This window comes from Lonchura striata, chromosome 2, assembly GCF_050655825.1.
Source record: "Lonchura striata isolate lonStrDom1 chromosome 2, ASM5065582v1, whole genome shotgun sequence".
Taxonomy (NCBI): Eukaryota; Metazoa; Chordata; class Aves; order Passeriformes; family Estrildidae; genus Lonchura; species Lonchura striata.
Window position 1 is genome coordinate 65,948,970 of NC_140704.1, and position 22,463 is coordinate 65,971,432.

Consider the following 22,463-nt stretch of genomic DNA (forward strand, 5'->3'; position numbering starts at 1 on the left):
TGGGTTTGTTTCTCTCATAAGAAGTGAAAGGATTGATTGGTGTCATGGGAGAAGTTAATGCCCACCCTGACAGTGCAGTATCTTCAGGCTTGCTCTATTTTCCCTTACGTGAGAACCTATCCATGATCTATGGGATTTATTTCTTGTGGAAGGACAGTTTGGGTAAGATAAGGCACTTTTGTGCGTTTATATGAGGTAAACAAATGCTTCTAAGTGCACAGGTATCCATCTTTACAGATACTCAAAAGTCTTCTGGACATGGTTCTGAGCAACCACCTCTGGGTGACCTCACTTGAGTTGGGGAGTTTGACCAGGTCAGATCCCCACAGGTCTCTTCTGACCCCAACTAGGCTGATGTGATCCACCACCAGAGTTTTCACGTAAAGCTTGCAAACTTCCCATGTCTTCATGGAGAAAGGATGGATGCCAGTTCCCAATAACTTAATATTGGAAAGGGGGAGGGAATACTAAGAATGGCAGAGCCTTTTCAATGCCTCAGGGTAATGAAAAGTGAACTCCCTTTGTTTTAGACCTTGCTGTAGTAATTGCATGTGTGCTTTTTCTATTGATAAATGTCTCCCTAGCTCTGGCTGGGGCTTCTCATAACAGGAATATCAGGGAAAGAGATTAAATATATGTCTAGCAGCACAACTAAACTAACAAAAAACCCCACCCTTAATGCAGCCTTTTCCAACTTGAAGCTTGGAATACGAAAGGGGAAACATGCCAGAATCCACTTTGTGCCTTTAAAAGCTGTTCTTTCTCTACAACTTCACCCGCTCTGGAGCAAATATGGGAAGAACAGGATTCTGACTTTTTTTTTTTTTATATAAATGCTCTTTTTCAACATCAGGTGATGTTTGTCTAGGGTTTCTCTGACCCTTGCAGTGCAGGCAGTGTTCATTAAGTTAGAGAAACCTGTGATGTCACCCCCCCATTTAGGTCTGACAATAGCAATGGCTGAGGTAGGCAATTAATGAGTACCTGCTGCTGCTTCTGTGTGTGCTGAAGGACCAGGGGACATTAGAGTATAGGCTTTGCCAAAGACAATGCAGGACAGGCATTTTATTTCAGAGACAAGTGACATGATAAGCTGAGAACTACTTGGAGAAAATATATGTAGCATGGGGTGTTGAAACCCCACTAAGCAGAACCTTCTTGGGTCTCACAGTTCTGCCAACAAGTATTTTTGTGGAAATTTGGAACTGCAGAATCTCAAACTCTTCTCTAGATGCATGGTGCATTTCGCCTCTTCCTAAAAGACAAAACAAAAAGGAAAGAAATGTTTTCAATCTAACACTTAAGGATAGCAGGGAGTCTGGTGGCCCTCTTTGCTTTCTTGCTGGGGAAGAGCAAGATGTGGCAACTGGGAACAATGTTGTGGAATGACTAATGGAAAGGGAGGTACTGTAATTTGGCATCTTCCATGGCACATGAGCAGTCATTTTAGAGATGCTTTTTCCATAGGGAAAAAAATTAGCATTTAGCAGTTTTTTCTTTTCTGGTTGTAATCAGCTTTGTGAACAAAACCCAAAACTGTATTCACAACTAACTTATACATATAAGCATGGCATACAATAGATGTGCAGGCTTCAAAATAAATTCAAAGAACAAATTGTCTTTCTGATTGTTCTTGTTATAAAACAATTTTATGATTCCAGAATTTTACTGAAAGGATAATATGTTGTTTCTCAAGTTGAAAAAAACACCCGAGCTCTGGAAATTAAAATGAAGTGTAGAGTTTTCCACCTGGCAGATCAATAGCTTTTCAACATTTTCCTTTTCTTGTGTTTCCCAAGTGAATGCCCAAGTGAATGTTATTTGGAAGCATAACAAAAATAAGACAGAAAATTACTGTAGGAAAATTCGAAGCAAAGTCTTTCATTTAAACAACTGTAACACATAAAGAAGCGATGAAATCTGATTTCTTTTATTTCTTTGAAAAAAGAAAGCGAACAATGCTGTATTACTGCACAACACTCTTGATTTGTAGGTGTTGGACTGAACAGGCCCTTTTCTAATGGCAAGCAAATAGCTGGAGTCAGTATCTGGAGGAGCATACTCCACTTTGGTGGCATTTCCAAAGCATGTAACGTAGATGTCCACAGCTTTTGCTACATGCTTGGCACCGGAGATTTTGATGGTATTTTTACATGGATAGCTGAGTGCATGAAAAGAGATCCCCAGTAAGCTTAAGTACTGCCAGAAAAATAGGATTTACCCATGGCTGCAGAAACGTCTCCAGGAAAGTCTGAGTTCTGCTCAGAGGGAGGAAGATCTGGCCAAGTTGTTCAAGCAATAATGCAAGAGCATTGTTAGCTTTCAAACTTCTAAATCTGCCAGTGAACTTGATCCTTTTGAGGGATCAGAGTTACCTATGTGGCAGTTTGGGGTTTTTTTCCTTCTTTCTACTAATTTATGATGCTGCATTTTTAACCTGAAACATTCATTTGCCTTCTGCACCTCCTGGCTTGTGCACAGCTGTGCTTTTCTGGTGATGCTCAGGAAAGCAACATTGTCCACAGAATAGTCTTGCACAGAAGTGCATCTGCCAGTGGCACTGAGCAGGGGCAGTGGAGTGACTCCATGTTTCCAGTGAGCTAAGGAAGCAATGCTCAAAACAGCAGCTTTTAGGGGGCACTTAAACTAACACAACAATGGAAACAAACTTAGAAGTGTGGCCAAGCCCAATATTGCTGCCCTATGGGACCCTAGAGTGGCCAGAGCAGCATTGTTGCTTAGCTGAGCTGATGAGCGCTAGGGAGGGAGGTTGCTGAATGCTTGGAGAGTAGATCTTGGAGCAGGGGTATGATTCTGCCCGGTGTCTCCCCAGCCACCAGGTGAGTCCCAGTGGTCTCATGCACCTGCATGAGGTTGCCTTGCCCCACCACCCATGGGGCCTTCGACAGGAGACCTTTGGACAGGAACAACAAAAGATTGAGGTTAGGGTTAGGGTTTGGTGGGACAACACTTGAGCACCACTTGTGTCCAGGGAAAAGAGGTTCATTTCCACATGCAAGCAGGGAACAGTGTCTAAGACAAGGCTGCAAAAAAGCTGTCAGCTGCCTGGAAATACCTGAGATCATCTAGAAGGCTAGACCCGTCCTGGCACCAGCAGATAAAGTCTGGCCATTACACTAGTTATTCTCAGCCTCTCTCTTTGGGAGAAGGGAGTTTCTTCCCCTTAGTGCCACTGGCTGCCTTTACACTCATGTCGTGAGCACTGACAGGACTTGAGGAGAAGACCTGAACAGGTGAACAAGCACCAACTATAGCAGGCAACAGCAGCTCTCCCTGTCCAAATCCAGCAGAGCCACTACAGAAACACTCTGGATGTGGAGGGCATCCTTGCTGCAGGAGCAAAAGGAGCATGGCTTCTGGGACACCGTTTAAGGAAACGTGCTGCTTGGGAATGCCAGGGCCGTGTTTGCACCACCTTTCCCCAGCACCTGCTCCAGGGAGAGAAGGAGAGCACGGGAGCCAAGGGCTGGGTGCAGGATGCATGAGAAAGGTATGAAAATCTGGGGAGAATGAGAAGGAATTTGGGTGATAATTGTGCACCATCCATGGGCTGTGGCAGCATCCTCTCCTGCACAGGGACCTCTCACAAGCAGGACTACTTCATGCAGACCCTACTGACCCTTCAGGCTCCTTCTGTAAGCTCTTCCCCCTAACTGTCCCTGAAGGTACTGTGGTATCTGCCCGACCCTGCAGAAGAGGAGGGCTCAGATTGTCCATCACTGTGCCTGTCCTCAGCCTATGGCCACAGTCAGCAATTATGTTTGGTACTGCACACCCTTCTGTTTAGTTTGATTTAATTTGATTTTAAAACCACTGAGGAGCAATAAGTTTTTTCTGATAAGTGCACTCCCAAAGCCACAAAAAAGGGTAAAGAGAGTGTAATGGATGAAAGCAATGGATATGGATTTCTCAAACATCTGACAGGTGATTTTGAGGACTCAAAAGGAAGCTGATTTAAGGAGAGATGATTTTCAGCAGGCTGTAGGCCACTTTGGCTATATAAGGGTTATTAGGCAAGGGTTATTACATTCCAAATCACTAAAGCTTGTATTTCCAAACTTGGCTATGTTTTATCCTAACCATCACTCTGAATGCTACCTTTTATTCATAACAAGTTGTCTTTTCAGCAGTGTTTAAATGCATTCTTAATGTGAATTATCATGTTTTATGGTAGAGCATCTGAAAAAGAAAGAGGCTTGAAGAAAGCTTTTTGCTGGCAATAAATTAGATCCAAGTTTCTGTGATAAGCTGTAATGGCTCTTCAGAGCAGATGTATTTTATCAATTTAAGAACACAGACAGAGAAAACATGTACTGCGTTCAGACTTTTAAAAAAGTATTTTCATGTTAGTGTGTTCACAGTCAACAATAAATCCAGAGAAACTATGATTGCCTTCCAGTTAGACATGATGCAGCTTGTGCTGTGTCTGTTATTTATATATAGGATGACAAAGGCACTTTTCAAACCACAAGTTGCTCCTTAACACAAAGCTGGGCACTGTTGGAAATGATGGGCTGTTGGCCCAGCTTTGGTCAAGGGGCAAGGCATGCTCCCAGGCAGAAAACTCACCCACATGCAGGTTTATGGACCCACAGGATACAGAAGAAACTGCTCTCAGTCATCTGCAATCCAGTTTCCTGGCTCAGGAGCCTTCTCAGCTGCTGTGGTTGCTGCCATAGTGTGAGATATGTCACGGACACCAACTTCCTCCTCCTCTTCTTCTTCCTCCTCCCAAATGTCTATGCTCCCAGCCCCCAGGGGGACAGCCTGGCATTATCTGCCAGCTTGGGCTGTTCTGGAGTTGCAGCTGTGTCCTTCGTGCCAGCAGCACCTGTGCATCTCACCTGACTCAGAGGGGTGGCCCTGGGGGTGATAAGGCTGTAGGGGGTGTGGGAAATCCCAGCCAGGCTGTCCAACCCTGGAGTGCTGATCCACTGAGAAATCTACACAGTGCCACTCTCCCAAGTGCTTCTCTGGCATTTGTCTAAGCTTCCTCAGAGAAAGCAGGTCCACCTTCCCTGGATTTTATACAGTGGGTGTGGAACATGGTCCTTTCCCTTGCCTTAACATCTTCCTATTTTTTACACTGCCAGTCTGTAAGTGAGGTGGTTTTGCTCACCCCTCAGCTATATGAGTTGATGAACACTATCAATCAACATTTTTCCTGCTTTTATTTTTTTTTTTTCTTGAGAAGAGAGTATATTTAAGAGAAGCCTTCTCAGTTTTGCACAGATTTGCATCTGTTTTCCAGCTGGACTGTGAAAATAGTCAACAGAATTTTCATTACTTATTCTCATCAAAAGACACTGGCAAACAAGGGAATATTTTGCTAAACAAAGGGTTGATTTACACACCTCTGTAGAGGATTGGGCACTCACAAATTTAAGCAAATCTCTAGGACCTTACAGATACAGACTATGTGACTTCTGTGAATGGAAAATTTTCCAGTCCTACTGGCAGAGTAGTTTGTTAGAATTAGAGAATTAAGAGAACAGAAAAGCAGCTACTTTGAATTTCATTGTTTTCTATCATGGCTTTTCTAAGGAATCAAGTCTTATGCAGTCACATTGGCTGCCTGGCCTGAACCTCAATGTTTGAATCCTTTGGTCATTTTTATGCACATTTTTCAGAGGGGGAAATGTCTGAGACGTCATTAAATTCAATCAAACATGTGAAAATTAAAGTCTCCATTTAAAAAAAAAGAAAAGTATGCTCCAGCAAAGGCAATGTCTGCAACATGATTGCAGATGGTGTTAACTGCTGGAACACGCACATGAGGGAGAGAAAGACTTTATGAATGTCCCAACCGCAGGAAAAGCTTTCCTGGCAGTTTGAAATCAACCGCAAGATACAGATCTACAAGAAGCCAGATTATGTTGAACTGGGATGTGTGAGGGGTGGCTCTCAAATGTCTACATTTTCCCCTTGCCAAGGCCAACCCTTTATCATTTATTTTGCTCTTCATCCCTGAGAAATTTGCTCAGATCTCAAACATCTACGAGAGTTTTCCCTGAGCAAGGTAATGGATGTCAGTAGATGTGCATATCCACAGTACTGGAGGAATTTTTCAGAAACCCTGCTGAGCTGAGGTCAAGCAGAGTGAAGAGACATTTTCTCTCTTCTTTGCCTCATTCAGTCTTCTCCCACCCCCAGGCAGGCAGACCTGGGCGAGGAGGTTTCCAGAGGAGCAGTGCTGATGTGACACTTTGCTGGTCACATTGCTTCCTCCTTTAGTTGTGTTTGTTTCTGTTTCACTCTGTGGTTGGACCAACAGGGGTTGTCCAAGGTTTGCACTTTCTGATTCAGTTCCTTCTTTCTGTGTGGAGGAAATTTGCAACTTCGGCTCATGACATGATGTGATGTAGATCATGAGTGTCTTTATGAAAACCCTTCCCTAGTCCTATTCCCCTTTAAGTTTAACAGAAGTTACCGAACCAGATTTGTTCACACATAATTTTTGGCACAGAGTGGAGCAGCTTCACCAGAAAGTGCTGAATCTTTAAGCAGAGTAGCCAGCAGCCTTATGGTTCAGAGATCACTGGGGAAGGCCCATGTTAAAATCCCCAATCTGCCTGATTTGGAGAGGGAAGTTGAAGCAGGACTGCCTGCTGGAATGCCCCTGTCTGCCAGGATGAGAGCTGCTGTCCTTTGCGTTGAGGATAAGCTTTAAACCAGGTCTAGATGAGAAAATCAGACAAATGCCCGTATAATGTGTAGGAGAAGAGGTCTGCTAAAGAAAACCAGAGAATCAGAGCTTTGCTTTACCTTGCCCCTACCCTGTCCATCTCAGTGCTGTTTGTACAGGGTCACAGACAATTAGATCCAGGATAAAATGTAAAAAGCACACTGGAATGAAAGATGGTTTAGCAATGGACTTGTCAATGTCAGGTTTATGGTTGGACTCTATGATCTTTAAGGTGTTTGGAAATGGAATGATTCTGCGATTCTCTGATCTATCTGCTCTTCTGCTCTTTGCTGGGCTGGGTTGTCAAAGGCATACTTCCCCACTGACATGAGCTTTTCTTTTCCTCTCTCTAGGCTTTGGTGCTCCTCAGGACAAGTATTGCCTCTTATGGTGGGTTTCTGTAAGGCCTGTTGCCATGAGCGATGTTGTGAGACCTCTTACCATGATTCTAAAATGCAGAATAACAGCCTCTGTAGAGTCTGTTAGTTGCCTGTAGAGGCCTGGTTTGTGTATAAATAGGGTTGGGACAAGATATTATAGAAGCTGCATAAAAAAATGCTTGCTTCTCTCTGGACTGAATAGCCTTCTGGGTGGTCAGAAACTTTGCTGGCAGGGAAATGTGACATTTGCCTTTTTCTCTTTACTAGATTTGGCCCCAAGGGGCAAGAGCCAGAGGCTGTGGTTTCTGCAGTTGAAGATCAGTTTTCTAAGTCACTGTCCCCAGCAGACTGGCATATCTACATATTTAGTCTGGAAGGTGGTGGTGGAAGTCCTATGCTGTTAAGGTGCTCTCAAGGAATAAACATTACACATTTTAATTTTACATTAGGATTGGAGCAGGAATTTCCTTTCCCCTTAGATGCAATCCATGTTTAAAACAAAATCCCTATGTACCAAAGAAAATCCTAGCTTTGAGTCCTGGAAGAAAAAGAAAAAGTTATAGTTGTACACCACCATTTTCTTCATTTTGTGCAACAGCTGAAAGTTTCCAAGAGACAGCAGTCAAGATACTGAGCCAGATAAACTCTCTCATCCTCAAGCATCAGATATCTTCTAGACATGTTCAGATGAATGGCATATTCTAGAGTTCGGAGGAAGAGAATGAGAAGACTCTTTTTGGAAGGGCTAAACTTCATTCATCATTGTGCATCCCTTCATACCAAAGGAGGCTTCCTTATTGAATACTTCCAGTGCCAAGGGTGTTACTGGGGCTTGTTAAAGAATAAGACTTGCATGAGAGTTTGCATATAAACCCCTTGACTAGAGCAAGTGAAATGGTGAATTTGAAATGCCCAGAAAAGATTCTTAGCAAAGCCACAGGACATTACTTTATTTGGGAAAATTCAAGGACATTTGACCTCAGGATGCAAGGAGCCTAAATTTTTCTTAGGGAAAGGGACAAACCTCTAAAAGCTCCTGTTGCAAATACAAGAGCAGATGATTAAGCCTCAGACGGCAGAAACAACAGTTTCCTGGACATGTTTCTATTCATAAATTCTCCAGTGATCCTTTTTTTTTTTTTGTTAATTAAATACATTCTGAAATAAAACCTGATTACTTTCTAGTGCTTAGCCAAAAACAGCTCTGCAAGTCTATATATGACACGTTGGGCTTCACAAAGCCACAGCTTGGTGCACACAAGGTCTGTGTCCCACCACTGCCCTGCAAACAGGCGAAGGATGGAGCAGCCCCAGCCGCTCCTGAGTCACTGCCGTGGCACAAACAGGTTCTCTGTTCTCATGGGTGGGAAAATGCTTGTCTCAGTAGGGTTTGGACTTTCCATAGCTCCAAGGGTGCTATAAATAGCAGCGGTGGGGCTATTCAGGGGTGCAGGGCTGTGAGTAACGCTGTTTGAATAGTGTACTCTCTGCGGTAGATTTATATTTTTATTTCCAGTGTTTGTTCAGCATTTATAATCTTCTCTTCCTGGAGTTCATGATGAATCTGGAAGGGAGAAGCTTTCCTTTCTCATTTTGTGAACTGGAACAATCCTGTACATTGGGACTCTCCAGATCTCTGTCCAAAGGCATCCCACAGTATAAAGCAATGTACTTTATCTCCTTCTTTTATCTTGGTTGCTTTAAAATATGCTTTTCACAGATTAGCCTAAGTGTTAATTCTCTGACAACTATCTCTGAATCTCGCCCTCCTACGTGTCATCTCTGACAGTGTAAAGAGTTTCCCCCTTCCTAAGCTCTGGGAAAGAGGGAAGACAAAGGCAAGAAAGCCTCTGTGGAGGGCTGTAGGAATGGCTGAAGTGAAAGCAGACGGGGCCTGATCTGCTGCATGTGGCAGGTCACGCTGGAGCACGGGAAGGTCTGAACCCAGCACGGGATGCAGGGAAGCTGCCTCGTGTTTCCACAGCTGCCACTGCTCACGGCTGGGAGACCTCCCTGCGCTGATGTGTGCGGCTGCTGTGTGAGAGGCAGCGGAGGACAATGAAGTGAAAGCTGGGATTCCTCCAGCAGAGCCTGGCATGCCAGGGGAGGCTGGGATCTGGCAGAGGTACCACCAGCACATGGCTCACACCGAGGAGGAGAAGCACCAGGGACATGCCAGCTCTCTCCTTCCCTCCACACACAGCTAATGCCCAAGACATCCCTTTAACAATGAGCTCTGAGCTGACACAGATTAGATATTCAGGTGAAATATTCAGCAAGAATACCTCCTGCTGGGTTAGCTTGGGGGAAAAAAAAAGCACGGAACAAAAATTCAGTGCAAAGGAAGAGTGCAGATTTTTTAGATACGGGTGCATGAATTTGAAAAGCCTCATTCTTAAAATAAGGAGGGCTAAAGATAAAATGTGGAATATAACTCAGATATGCAGATGTAAGGGTATCTTTCAGGATTGGATGTTTTATAAAAGCTTGCTTTTTTTTTTTTTTTTTGTAAATAAATGGAGCTAAGAAGTCCTACTGCCACAAACCTCATCAAACAAGAAAAAGTCTAATTATTCCTCAAGATTTAATGGCTTTTAGTGAGGATCTCAAACCTCAGTAATAGGAGTAGAAATATCAGTTGGAAAATGTATTCTTAATTTTCTCAAAATAATGTAAAAATCCTAGCTTTTTAGTGGGATTGAAGTTGGCCTTTGAGGAACAATTGGAAGCAAATAGGAGTATTAGAAATATCTTTGTGCAAGTCAACAATGATATTTTCCACCAGCTTTTCCCATGTGTTTCAGGTAGGCGCAGATTTATTAACACAGACAAGTGTTACCAATTGCACCCTGAGAGAGCAGGTCCAGTCAAGCAGAAATCTAGTTTACATACCTTGCCTTCACCCCTCTGTGATTATTTTGCTCTCTATTAAATGGTGAGTTGGATTACTAATTAAAAAGGCAAAAAAAAAAAAAAAGGCTTTCCATTTGCAATCGTTTCAGGACCTTAATTTCCTTGGAGGTCTAACAGTGTATGCTGTTGACACAGCTCAAACATTCACGTCTCAGTTATCCTGAGAAAGAGCTGCAAATAGGATAATGAACTTAACACGTGTACCAGCGTGGGAAGTCAGGGAGGCCAACTGCGACCTGTTGCACTCCTCCAGCAGCAAAGAGGGGAGGATCAGGCCCTGCATGGAACATCTGTGCAAACACACGCTGCCGTGCCTATTGAGACCTCCTGCCCTGCTCTGGCGCTGCCCTTTGTCACACAGGGCTGTCACCAGCTTGCGCTGTGGCCCACAGCCGTGCAGGAGGCTGAGCTCTGGAGATGTCTTGTAAGGCGGCAGCTGTTTTTCCACAGATGCAATGGCATGGGAGAGGAAAAGAAAGCTTTGTGGTTACCCCAGTGCAACCAGCAGAAGATACTGGCAGGTGTGAGACCATCTGGTGAATGTGGCACAGAGGTCTCTAGGTTTTTTTGCCTTATTTTAAAGTACATTGGCAGGTCTGTGCACATGTGTGAGCTCTTACCTGTTCAGCCCATCTGAGCAGTCTCTGCCCAGCACACACCACTGCTATGGTGGCATATTTTATTTCCTCCTGCAGAGAACATGATCTAGTGGCTGTGGCCACTCTTCAGAAAAATGCAAGTCAAGGGCTTGTACAGCCTGACAGAACACAGCTTTCTATAGAGATGAGAAGTGAAAAAAGTTGTAGGGGAAGAAACTGAAGCTACTATCTGATGAAAAAAAAAATCAGCATGCTTAATCTTGCCCTTACTGTAATTCAGTCCTAGAATCCTCTGCCATCCCATGAGAGGCTCCCAGCAAAGTTCACCTGAGCTGGTGACCCTTGTGCCAGTGGGATGCCCCACAGGAAGGGGCTTAGTGGAGAAAAAACAGCTGCCATTTAAAGCTCTTGGCTTCTCTGCCAGGTTCAAGCACAAGCTGCAAGATGTGTGACAGTAACTCTGGGGGCAGAACCCAGTGCTGGGAGATTTCAGATAGCCAGAGACCTCTGCACTTCTTGTGTTCTTAGATGTTCCAAAGGGTGCTAAAGGAGAGATGCATCTTTGACAACTATTGATCACAATCCTCCAACCTCTGCATATGTCTGACCCTGAATTGGGGGACAAAAGGAGTGTGCCCTCATGATGCAGGATAGGTAACATCATTGCTTGGGGATTGCCAGAGGGTGCTGTGTAAGAAACTCATGTATTCATCCTCCTAATGTGCCAGTTTTGTTCAAAGTTCAGAAGACAACATTGTTGTCACCTCTAAAGCAGTGGCAGTTTCTTTCCAGAGAAGCTGTTACAGATGGCAATAAAATTTGCCTTCTTCTCTCTGCTTTCAAGATTTCTTGGGTCAGGGCAGCACCCTACAGGCAGTCAAGAACTGCAGTGCAAGACTGCGATTTCTGACATGAGGGCTGCCTGCTCTGACACCAGCTCTGCCCAAGGAGGGCTATGTAACCCTTAAATAACCTATATGCAATCAGAAGACAACACAAATCCAAGCTGCTCACATGCCTTCCCCATTCTCCAGCTTGTCAGGAGAAATTGAGGTGGATTATAATCAGAAAGGGAACATGTTCTACCTCTCAAGTTGCCAGAGCAGTTATCATACTACATGGAATAGTTATTTGCTGGCCTAGGAGTAACTGTGCAAGTGTATTCAGTTTTTGTGGAGAAAAATGGACTTGCAGTCAGTATTTCAGTTAATGTCCCAGTATCCAGGCTTCCGAGGAGAAGGCAGAAAGAATCCAGCCACATGGTCACCCCGTGGACTGGTGGCTGTGGCTCCTTGGTGATGCTTCCTCAGATCCCCAAGGACAGTGCAGGTGGCCCAGAAAGTGGCCAAATGCTCCAAGTCCCCACGCAAACAGGGAGCAACAGCACTCCTGCCCTCTGTGCTGTGTTTGAGGGATGGGAAGGAGTGGAAGATGGGAAGGAGAGAGGACAGTGTTTGCTGATGAACAGATGTCATGAGGGACCACAGTGCTGGTGTGGCCAAGCTCAGCCCTGTGGCTCAGCACCAGAAGTGACAGATGCTCATTTCTGAGTCCAGTGTGTATGGCACACGCTTTTATAAATGTACACACTGTTTCCAGGCCATGGTACTGATTTCACCCAAGTTAACTTCAAATTTCTCTAGTTCTGTTTGCTATAATAATTTCTTTCAGTAGATCATTTCTTCGTTCAAAAGTTAAGAACAATTTAACCAGATTATACACTAGTGTGCAAAAGCTCTAGGTTCTATTACATATCCTTTTTTACCCCTGTTTTTTTCTATGCTGTTCAACCAGATCCAAAATTTACATTAGGGAAAATAATTTCAATAGCTTTTATTCTACCTACTTTAGTGTTATTGAATGCCAATACAACTGCAGATTTCGATTTTATAAAAACAGGTTAAAAGCAATGTGGAGTGTAACCTCCTTTGTGCCCAGATGAACCTTAGTAGAATTCCATTGTTTCACTCTCCTCTGATTATAAAAATGCTGCCTTATATTGCAGTCTGCAAAAGCATAAATAAATCTGTTCTTTTATATATGTAGATGGTTGCTTAACTGTTTCAGAGAAACAAATCCTTCCAGATTGCTCTGTCTGGAAAAATGTAATGAGTAATGCAAGTAAAAGAAGCAGCAAAACAGCAAATCTAACTACCCTACTTTAAAATATCAAATGTAGGCAAGAAAACAGGGTTTAATCAGTATTTTCTCCGGTGTCTCTCAAAATAGGATTCCTTTTTTCTCCATTGGGACACAGTTTATCATGGCACAAGTGCAAGTAAGTAGTGCACTAGGGGTCATCCTTACTTTGGACTGTGGGTACCCAGCTTTATTGGGTACTTGGAAGTGACTCCTTCTGGTCCCTGGTCAGGCAGAGGGTAAGTGTAAGAGTACCTCTGCAGTCCTTCTGTCAGAGCTGATTTACTGCACAAGTCTATCCCTAATAATAGAGCAACTGAAGCCAAGTAGCACAGCAAAGCAAAGCAGGGATTTACAGCAACCAGAAAGCATGGATTTAAACAGTCAAGAAGAGAAATAATTGTAAATTGCGGCATAATTTAGTCCTAATGTCAGATGCAAAACTAACCTAATAGCATGTGCTTCTGCAGACTCATACAAAATGCTTAAGGGTTTTGTTGGCATGCACCTCAATGATCCCCAAATGCAGGTGGAGCAGAGACCTGACGCAAAAAGGCTCTGGATGTCCTCAAAGATGTGGTTGGATGTTGAGATCTCCCAGAATCCTGCAGTGCCAGTCTCCCATTTAGGATTGATTTGGCTACTCAAAGTTCTGTTAAAAATGCTTTGTTATTAAATCCGTTTGGAGAGATGAGCTGTATTTACTAGACACACACTCCTCCTGTCGTATGCATTGTCTGATTTTATGCACATAAGCTGTATTGACACTGGAGAAGACCACATTTTGTGGAGGATTTTAGAAAAGTTATTAGTAACTAGAAAAAAGAAATAAAAGCCATTTCAACAGCCATTTGTCTTTCAGGACCCCATTGTCACCACTCCCTGCTACTTAAGAGTCAGGAGAGGACTCTCTCAGTAGATTCTATTCCGTTTTATACATGCTGAATGCTGGTTTCACATCTCTGGTATGGCACTGCTTGATGCTGCTGGCTTTTCTGCTTTAGATCATCCATGTTTCAATTTGTTGCTGTGCTTGTAAAGAAAAAGCCTTTAAACATGTCCCCTTTTTCTCCAGCTATCTTTGGGTTTTCTCTGTTTATTAACTATAGATGTATAAAAGCAGAGGTTTTTAACTTAATTTTGTATTCAGAAACAAAAAGTGTTGAGTTGCTGTGGTTATGCAGGACAAATTTAAATAATATCTGTGGCAGCCGGGCTTGGAGAAACATTCCAAATTAGAGATAGAATAAAGACAGTAGAATAACAATGCATGGACTCAAAAGCAGAGATTCTTTCTCCTTAAAAAGTATTCATTACTTTTAACACTTTGAAGGTTGCTAAAATAACAAGCTGATGGCTGTGCCTCTGCTGGCCTCAGAGGACAGGATGGACGACAATGAGCTTCTGCTGCTTTGTGTCCACTCACTATAAACCACGGAGTAGATCAGAAAAATGTTCTTGTTGGAAAAAGATACTCAGTTGCCCTTAGTCTTGATGGGATCTGTGACCTAACCTCTGATCCAGCACAGTCTTCTTTTCCAGGTCCAGTCGTAATAGCTGCTGAACTGACACACTTTCTTGCTCAGATGTGTCAGGCCATGCATCAGCTGGTAATGCCCTAACCAAAAAGTTTTTAAACAATTACCTCTTTGTCTCAGAAAATATGAGTATTGCTAAATTAGCCCCTTGGCCCCAGGCAGCACACCCTATCAGTGATTCTGGCTGCACAGCCTTTATCTAAACACCTTGACAAGCTTAAAGCAGTGTTTCTATGGCGTATCTTCACCCAGTTTAAATAGACATGATTTTATCTATTTTAAAGATATGCTATTTTATACCAACCAACATAATGGCATTTTCTTTCCAAAAAACAATCCTGAAAACTTTGTTAGATAGAATTTTCCTGAAATGTACACCCCAAATGATTTTGCAAAATCGTCTATGCTATGTTAATGCAGAAAGAAGAAGTTTTACTGTTACTGTATTAAATGTTTTTGGTTTTATCTTCTTAGAGCAATTATTTCACTTGATTATCATAGAAGAATTTCATCTGACATTAAGTTTAGGTGCACCTGAATTCATTATACTGTCTAATTGATATTTGATATAAAATGACAATAGCTTGAAACTGTATTGACAGACCTTTATTGAAGATAATTACTCAACAAGAATCATTCTGAATGAATTACACTGAAAATTCGCTTCAATTTTACAGCACTCCAGTGATAAGAAACATAACTGTACACGTTTTCCTTGCTAAATTGTAGCTATAATTTTGTTTAAAACTCTTTGAATTCTTTCAGGTAAATTTGAGCTCCCCAGAGAAGCTTGTAACACCTAAGCTCAACTTTTGAGACTTGATTAATTCACAAGTCAAGATGATATTACTACAGGCAGATGTCTTACTCTTTTCCCTGGAATAGCAGATTGTCAGTTGTTTCAGGGAGACGGTTTTGTGGGAAGGGTGGGAAAAGTGGCCACCTTCCCTGCTCTTACCCAGAAGAGGGTTTGCCCCCCATTGCAGAGCAGGTGGGAAGCTGGTCGCTGCCGTGTGTGTCTGGTGATGTCTCTCCCTCTGCCCAACTCCAGGAAGGAGCTGGAGGGCTCGGGCTGTACCCCCAGTTCCTCTCCTCTGGCTGTTTCAGTCTGTGATTGCCACAGAACCAGCCGTAGGTTCACAACTGAGCATCTGCATAACTTTGGGATTACAGAGGCCTTATGCTCAGCCCTTTGCAGAATCAGTACATAGAAATATTTATTTTAGCTACAGTGGGTAAATACCTTTTACCTCAATAGATTGCAATAATTAATTCCCTCAGTTTTGGTCTATTTCTACCAAAGAGAGCTTTCATGAGTGAAAATCTAAGATTTGCCTTCTATTTTCTTAATCTATTAGAAGTCATTTGAAAACACAGGTACTATGTGTGATATACTGGTTGTCATCCATCGTGTATTCTTTGGCTACAAACTGGCATGTGTGAACTGGCTTTCCAATATTTACCTTTTAGAGAAATTTTCTAAAAACTATACTCAGCCAGGATATAAACCAGCAAAAAGGAGAAAAAAAATTAACAGTAAGCCATGGGAGGGGAGAGGAAGGAAGAAAGGTAAAATATCATCAGTACCTCTGAAATACAATTGTGGTGTGTTCACGCAGAGAAGGCATTCAGCATCCACAATGGCTTGACCTAGTAAGTAGTGTAATTGTCACTCAGACATATTGTAGTGGTATTTATTTCATGTCATGTTTAGAAATTAGCACAAAAGCTGAAAATTAAGAATAGGAATATTTCTGAAGACAGGAATATAGAGGTGGAAGACAGAAGAATAGGGAATTATCACACTGAGAAATCATACTGGGATTGAGTGTGCTACAGATAAGTTAATTCCTTCACAGTCTATTAATTAAAGGTTTATTTCCTTGTGTTGAAGTATCATTTTCCTAACTGAGTTAGAGAGGAAGGAAAGAATGGGATGGATGTAATTCATTATCAGAAGAGGAAAGCCACCACATGTAATATAGTCCTTCCATCCACATGGTCTGTCTCTCCTAGTAAAACACATCTGGATTTTCCTCATCATCTTAGAAATAATTTATATTATTGTGCTTCAGCTGGTTTATTAATATTCATTTTCCTCTTAGCCAAATGGAATTGTTTATTGAGAAGCATTACTGCACATCACTAAGTATCCAAGCTATTTTAGTTTGGCTGTGCTTACTTCCTTCAAGTCTCAAAGGCTGCCAGATGCTTTGTGCTAAGGATCTGAGCCAGCAAATTTTTGGTACCCATCTAAACATGGACTGCTCGGGGCTTACATGGCTCTGCACAGGAACGTGTCCCAAAGGCTGCTGTCACTTTCTTGTTGATATTCCCATCTGTTCTACCAGCCCTGCAAAACTCTTCATGAGAGATGCTATGTATCAGGCACTGTGTGTGTGGGGAACAGGAGGTGGTCATTGCCTAGAGGCCATGCACATGCTCTTTTCTCATTCTTCACCCCTAATGGGACAGCTTCTCCTCACCAGTTTTGCTCTTCGGGCTCCAGTGGGGTTCTTCTGATTCATTCCTTTGTGAGAAACTAGAGGAACAGTTGGATTTTGAATCCTTGTCTTGTTAGCACCACTTGGATAGCCAAGTAACTCTATTAATTACAGTTGAATAAGTTACTTTGGTGAGAAGTGAATCAATTTCAATATTACAAAAGTTGCTGTATCTTTTTTGCATTACTTTATATCACATGTATTATCCTGTCTCTATTATAACACACTTTTCCAGACTTAATAAGGGTTTGCAGAATTTCTAGAAGACTTTGGTTAAACAACTGAATATTTTGTGCAAATTTGCTCAGCCTTTCTAGGAAAAGAAATAAAAATATTGAGCAGGACAATGCAAAGGAATTTTCCATACTTTTAGGCTAAGCACAGGAATTAAAAGCAAAGTCTTATGTGGGAAGATTTTGCTCCTTTTCACAACCCTAATTACAGACTTGTGAATTAGATGCAGGAATAGACTCTGTCACGTTTTACTGCCAGTCAAGTATTTTCACACATGAGTTATTATCTAAAACCCATAAACCACCTGAAGGAGAAAGCAGAAACCTCACTGGAAAAAAGATGCATGTGTGTTGGCCAGCTGTTGTTCCCCCAGGAACTAATTTTATCCAGTACAAGTTCCCACTGTAAAAGCTAATTTGGAAACTGCTGAACTTTCCATCCATATAGATCTTACAAATAGATGATGAGGGGTAAGAGCATACAGTTCACCATGTGGACTTAGCCTACCCTGTGGAAGACAGGAGCTCGCAGGGAATGCTTAGATATCTTAAAGAATAAAAATAGTAGTCATAGTCTATTCAAGTATGTTACATTACACTGATAAAGTATAAATCTGGTTGGCCATTAAACTAATTATGTTCCTCATCTTTGGACAAGGAAATGTATCCTGGCATAGTCCAATAACACTGTATTTTAGAAGAATTATTTTTAAAATAAGATTAAAAGCAAATAAATATTCAAAAATTTTAGATCCTATAGAAGTGGAAAAAAACCATGGCAAAAACCCCACTGGGCTGAAAAGCCTGAAAAGAAGGCTTTTCAGTGTATTTTTCTTTCGCCCTCTGTCTTTGAACCTTTGCTGATCTACACTTGCTAACCTCAACTGGTCTGGGACAGAAAGGGCAACAAGAGAATATGGGACAGTAGTGAGAGAATGTTTGCAGAAAAGCTGCAGAAAATTAGAAAGAGTTGATGTAGCAGCTTCCTCTAGGTTTGGCATTTGGTGAAAGGAAGCCCAAGAGAACCTAGAACATGTCAAGAGATGGATGGAATATCTTTTTTTTAACAAATCTGTACTTGGAAGAGAACATAGAGAAGTAGATGACTGTTTTTCAATTTTCCTATGTCTCACATGCTTGTAACAGCCTTTTGTAAATAGTGAACAATTTAAAAAATTAATGTTAGAAGACTAATGTATTCTAAAGTAATGTGAGTGATGAATATGACTTCACCTGGAACATCAAATTGAGTTGAAGCTGTCTCTTGTCTACAAAGATACAGCACAAAGATTTCTGGGAGAGAAGAAGAAAACAGCTTAGTCTGGGCAAGAACACAGTTTGTCCTTCTTCAGGAATTGAGGGGGCATTGGACTGCTGGAACACTAGAAAGAAATTCCTCTAGCAGGAAGACTTAGTTATCCCTTAGTTATCTACTACAAAAATTATTGTGTGTCCTGTAACTTGTATCATGGCAATACAACTTCTAGCAAAGGAAATTTACTGTAAACTTTTAATACCACACATTCTCACTAAACCATAGTTTATGCTTCAAAGGAAACTCCATGAAACAAAAAGTAGACATTCTGACTATACCCCTTATTTTTATTGCTCAGTCTGTTCTAAGGCACCTCCCAAGTCAAATTTGCAAGACTTGGTTTCAAGTTACTCACACTTTGTGATAAATCTGAGAGTAGCACCAAGGTTTAGGGTTTTTATCCTTTCAATAATGTTCTTATCTTTCAAGGTCTGCAATAAAAAGCTGGACTTACCCAGGTCCCCTTGCATCACTATCTGTGTTTGAGGAAAGTTGGTTTTGGGAGTGCAGATACAATTCTGCTTGATTAAGTATAAGGGAGGGTTTTCTTGTTTTTATTGGAAAGAGCATTGCATTTGGCATATGTTCTGAAACATTTTGTCTTGTGATTGAAAACCGGACTTTTGAGTTGCATATATAGTTTGCTTAAACTCACACCACACTGTACATGGACTTTTTGAACTATTTTATGGCAATTCTGTAGCCTACCACTTGAAACAGCTAACAAGGTAAACACATGAGAGCCAAAGTTATTTCAAGTATTGTCTCTTAGGTAAGGAAACTCATACCGAAACAATTAAAGGTAATATTAAGTGGTTTAATTCTAGAAAACCATAACTGACAATTAAGTCACTGTCATTGATCACAAAATGTACGGGACTTGAATTATTTCTCCAGACTGTTGTGGAGCTACTTTTTCTTTCTTTGGCGTATAACAGAGATATCCCAGGAATTAGAAGCCTGAAGGCCAGATGCTGAGACCAGATAATATGAAGGATGTGTAACTACTGCATAGTAATGGCTATCATATAAAATAAAAATTTATTTAGAGAGTGAAGAACATCCATGCTTGAAATTTCCTATGATGTGATTTTAGCTTATAGTACAGGGATAGCTGGTTAACCTGCAGCTTTTTTCCAATGCAATTAGGCTAAATTATCAAACTGAAGTACACAGTTTAGTAGCAGTAGTGAGACAATGTACTAAAGATGTGCCAGCACTGAGGACTGTAGTCCATTAAAACAACAAAAAACCCCAACAACAAAACCTCTAATGGACCATTCCCTGTGCTCCTTAAAGAGGTAAAATCCTTTATTTGCCCTCACTGGAGCAAGGGCAAACTGCCTAAGTAAGAAATATGGGACTGGTTTATGTATGTGTTATCATTCTTCCCCCAGACTGACTGGAACAACCCAGTATCTCAGCTCAGCCTTTCTGCTGCCAGTCTGGTAGCAGAAACTCATGAGCCATTTTTCCACTGCTTGACCCTGATACCAACAAATAAATCCCAGGGGCTGAAAAGGACAGTTAGAGTGAGAAGAAAAAGAAAACATATGGCAAGATCAAGAGATGTGTCTGGTTTGTAATCTGAAGAAATACACCTTCGGATTTTCCCTCTTGCTCTGAGAATGCAATTCTTAATCTTCTTTCTGCCACAGAAAAGCTTGGTCACCCTTCTCAGATAAAGCAGTCTACTTATCTCATCAATTCCCACTCACCCATTACTTATTTCACAAGTCAGAAAGCTGTCAGCATTGCATAAGAACCATCAGCATGAATATTTGATGACCACAGCTGCCATAAGCATAACAAATCTGATATACTGCTAGCAGCCATTAAATATTCGGTTTACTCCATAAATGTACACTTTTAGAAATCTATGGAGAGACACTGTCCAAGGAGATTTGAAGCTAGGTATTTAATATGAATCTTAGTTTTGAATATAAATTATAAACTTCCCTGAGAATCTATACAACATTTGCATCCTCAGTGCATATTTCTGCATTTAATGAGTACTTAGAATGCGACATCATTTTTTGCTTCTGACTATTGTGTGATGAAATGCAGTGACTTGTCAGTTTACACTCTACTGGAATGCATTTGAAAGCCACATGAATATGTCTGTGTCTTAATAGGCACCAGTATTTTAAAAGGGTGGAATGATTTTAAATTGTTTTTTATGAAATACTAGGTTGTAATTGCATATTTTTCCAATTTTTAATCTTATTAGAACTTGAGCAGCTTTGCTTTTATGCACAAAAGTCTCCCTGGCTTTGTAAGCCAACTTCTTTTTGTTTTGCTATCTGTGTTTCATGCAGCATTTCATTTATCTGTGCTGGAATGTGCTCCAGTGGCTTATACAGTGAATAAAAACAACTCTTTCTCTTAAGTTTAGGAGTTACTTTTAGATATCAAAAATCCCCCAAATTTTCAGCCTGATTTGTATTATATTTATTTTTTTTATTACAGAACTCAAAAAATGCTAATAGTTTCAATTAGAAATTGAGTCAAGAGTGTTTTTTACAGACCAGTACTTGTGAGACATTCAAGTGAAGATGCCAAACTGAGGAAATGTCAGAAGAAAGTTTGGCACTCAGTATTTCCCCCATAGAGAACCTGTTGAGCTTTCTTAAGGAAAAAAAATTATTATTTTTATTATTTATAAAGTTATTTATTTCAGCAAAAATACTGAGTTGTAAGTATTTCTTCAATTATTTTCATTCTGGTCTTAAAGTGAAAATTTGCACAAAAGTCTTGGAAAGCAGGAAATAAAAAAGGTCAGTGTTCAGTCAGGGGCCAGAGCAGACAGAGATTCCTGGGGGTGCCAAAATGAGCACCACACACAAATTGACTCTTTGGTGTCCATCATGCCCATGCCCATGGAAAGGGTAATAGTATTCTTCCATCTTCTACACTTTTGTTCCCAAAGGCTACGAGACAGAATGGAAAATCCGCCTGGTGATAGTTAACAAGCAAGTTTTACCTTTCGAGATGAAGTCTCCTTCCACCAATGTTTATGTATTTACGGATTCCAAAACTTGCCACATTTGCCAGCAGCCTCTGTAAACCTTTTAGCCACATAAACTGCTTCATGTGTTTTTACAGACTTTTGTGGCCATATTTATGATGTACATTCTTTATCTAATATCAGATTATTTTGCTCAAATTTTATATGAACTCCAGTTTAAATAGCTTACCATTAAATGTATATAGTTTAGAAACCATAAACAGTGAGCAGGAAAACCTTAATGACATTATTCTTACACTCATCAAAAGAAATAAAAAATTCCCTGCTTCATCTGTGTCTGTCAAAAGATAGGGCAGTGGTAACAGTCTGAATTCATCATGCTGTGTCTCCTCTCAGAAACACCAGCCTTTTCTTCCCTGCCAACAAGGACTATAGATCTGATTGAGCTGGAGATTTTAAATCTGCATCTTTAAAAGAATTGTTGACACAATTTTAGTAGAGAAGGAAAACAATGCAAAACATTCAGAATGAACATGAAGTATCAGCTGTACCTTTTAAAATTATTTTTCTTCTCCTTGCCAGTGTTTCTAGTATCTCTCTAGGAGCCTGAAATTAAACCATTTCCCTGTTGATTTGGGTTGACTTTTTCCAACTGGAAAGAAATAAAAGAATATGCTTTCCTTTTTTTCTTTTTTTCCTAGCATTGCAAAAGCCCCTCAAGAATTCTCTTCAAAGAAATCTGGTCAATGATTTAACACAATGTAAAATGTTATGTAAAAGCACTAAGAAATATTCTCATAAAAGCCATTTGGGAACAAAAAAAAGAGACAACAACAAATGTTTCAGCCAACATCTCCAAAGGAAGATCTATCATTTTTATTATTATTATTTTTAGACTCAATCTTTTTCCTCGTTCAAGCACATGAAGAATTGGCTTTTCATATGCATCCTGTGCCAGAACCCAAGCTGGGAAGAAGGTGCTTGTCTGCCCTTCAGCATTTGATATGCTGGAGTTGAGGATCCTGAGGGGAGGAAACAAAGCTCAAAGCAACATTACAACCCTGGTCTTCAGGGGAGCAGGCTTTGGACTTTGATCTGCTTGGAAGAATCCCACAGGAAACATCCCTGGAGGGAAGAGTGGTCCAGGAGAGCTGATTGATTTTCAAAA

At 41.1% G+C, this 22,463-nt stretch overlaps 1 long non-coding RNA gene across 1 annotated transcript; it reads right to left on the bottom strand.

Moving 5' to 3' along the window:
• Window positions 1-834: 834 nt before the first annotated feature.
• LOC146768281 (uncharacterized) lies at window positions 835-11,993 on the bottom strand. The gene is made up of 2 exons (XR_014952709.1): window positions 4,591-11,993; window positions 835-1,255 (listed from the first exon to the last, which is right to left on the bottom strand). It is a non-coding gene; the product is annotated as an uncharacterized LOC146768281 (long non-coding RNA).
• Between the last annotated feature and the right edge of the window lie 10,470 nt (window positions 11,994-22,463).